Source organism: Gekko japonicus, unplaced genomic scaffold (genome assembly GCF_001447785.1).
Source record: "Gekko japonicus isolate JY-2015 unplaced genomic scaffold, Gekko_japonicus_V1.1 scaffold10, whole genome shotgun sequence".
NCBI classification, from domain to species: domain Eukaryota; kingdom Metazoa; phylum Chordata; class Lepidosauria; order Squamata; family Gekkonidae; genus Gekko; species Gekko japonicus.
In genome coordinates, this window is record NW_015167526.1 from 1,433,804 (window position 1) to 1,436,267 (window position 2,464).

Below are 2,464 nucleotides of genomic sequence, written 5' to 3' on the forward strand. Positions count from 1 at the left end.
CCGCCGGTTGCGGCTAGTCGCGTGGAACGAGGCTGTGTGAGGGCGCTCAGCCTGTGGTGGGCCTTGCAGGTGACCATCGTGCCAAAGTCTCAGCAGTCGATCCTGCCTTGTGCATCAATGTTCCCTCTAAGCTGTGGAGTCTTGTGAGCAAAAATTCTACTTTGTGAGCTGCTGGCGTTAAAGTTGTGAGCGAGCAATTTGGCTCCTGCATCAATTAGTTTGTTCTGGAGCCATCCACCCTGAGTGAAGGCAAAAACGTGTGAGCAGGAGGCTAAAAAACTGTGAGCTCGCTCACACTCACTCAGCTTAGAGGGAACACTGATCAGGAGCCCGTTTGCACTGCTGCCTTCGGTGCGCAGCCGCTGGCGAAGTGTGAATGGCCAGCAGGAGGGCGAGGCTTCGACCCTCTCCGCGGCAGTGAAACTCCCCACATTGACATTTTAAAAACTGCGCATTAGATGAAATTTTCCACAGTGGATCTCCCCCCACCAGGCGCAAAGCCGAAGTTTTCTCCTTCTTACCCCGCGTTTTCGGAATCCCCGGTTTTAGCGAGTTCCAAAAACGCGGGATGAGAAGGAGAATGCTTCGGGTTTGTGCCTGCTGAGGAAAAATCGACTGCGGAAGATTCCACATGACGTGCGGTTTTAAAAACGTCGACGTGGGGAATTCCACTACTGCGGATATGGTAGTCTTAGCCTGGTGAGTTCCTGGGGCAGAGGTGTTCTCAGAGGGGTGTGTGACATCAGCCCCTGGGACTGCCAGGCAGCAGGGACCTCTGGTGCCCATTCTAGCGGCCTTTTTGGCTTTTGCCTGTCCACTTCCAGCTTTACCACGCTCACCTCCAGCCCCACATCCCAGAACTGAGGTCAGGGACCCTGGGCTGGAGAGCTCCCATCTGCCCAAGGGCCAGCCATCAGGTTGGTTGGTCAGTGCACAGCTGACGGGATGCTGAAGGCTCATTCCCATCCATAGGACAAAGTCGTCTTCTGAGAGCGTCCCCACGAGGTTCCGACACGAGAACGGCTATGGCCCCTTTCCCACATGGTGGTTCAATGGGAGTGCCAGTGTGTGGATTGCAGAGCAGATGGGGCTTGGCCTGGTCCGTGGAAGACGTAGAGATGTAAAATTTCCAGAAATTTTGAAGCTCGGGAAAAAACACCGTTTTTCCCCCCGGGGAAAACCGGAAATTTTCGGAAACATTGAAAAAAATGCTACATTAGCACTTCTTTTTTCTTTTCCCGATTGAACGTCATTCTGTTACTTTAGGAACATAAAATATGACTGTGGACCATTTTTACTTGGCATGAAATTATCACAACGAGGATATTAAAAATATAGTGTAGCCAAACAGTTATTACAAACAGAATGCCCACCCACATGCAAAAACAAAACTGAAACCTCCTTCTTTTCCTGCTTGTGACAATAGCGCCTCCTAAAGGAAGAAATGCATCTTGTTCTTGCATTGGAGAGTTCAGTTTGTAACCTAGGACTCGCTTGTCCTCAGTGCAGGGAAATTAGATCAATCTGATACCGTACGTATTTTTTAGAAATGATTTGGAACATATTTGAACACCTTGTCTTAAAATATTTTATTCATCATGTTAAAATAAAACATTCCATAATCAATTTTTTTCTTTTCTTTTTTCAATTTTTTCAATTTTTCGGAAAAAAAACAAACCCCTGTTTTTTTCCGATTTTTTCCTGGGTTTTTCCCCAGGCCTTCACATCTCTAGGAAGACGTCCCCAGGGCTCCAGGCACCATCTGTGACCAGTGGACACCCACTGCAGGACTTGGGGGGGGGAGGGATCCTTGTTTTGAAGGGAGGCGGGGACAAGAGTGTGCAGCTCACGACCCTTGTCCACTGAAAGCCGCCCGCCCGTTTTTAAAAATTAGCCAAAAGAATAAGAAATTGCAGAGTGGAACTTTTCATCCCCCCCCCACCTTCCACAGTGCCTTTAACCTTTTTGCTATTAATAAAGATTTTTTTTCCTATGCAGAAATTTCCCGTGGCATTTTTTAAAAAATTACCGTGTGTGGTTGGTCAGGTAGTGTGGGATGGGTGGACCATGCCTGGGGGAAGCAAAATACCTTGAAGTGGCCCTTAGCAGATTTCCTCTCCTCTCCTTTCCAGAAAATAAAGTCACAAAATCCTCTACCCGTGTACAAGTTTCTGGGAACACCCCAAGCCGCTCTTTGGTTATCCAGTTTGGTGCAGTGGTTAAGTGCGCGGACTCTAATCTGGGAGAGCCGGGTTTCGCTTCCCCACTCATGCAGCTGCTGATGTGACCTTGGGTCAGTCACAAGTTCTCTCAGAGCTGTTCTCTCAAGGGCAGTTCTCGAGAGAGCACTCTCAGCCCCACCTACCTCACAGGGTGTCTGTTGTGGGGAGGGGGAGGGAAAGGAGTTTGTGTAAGCTGCTCTGAGACTCCTTCGGGTAGTGAAGGGCAGGGTATAAATCCAATC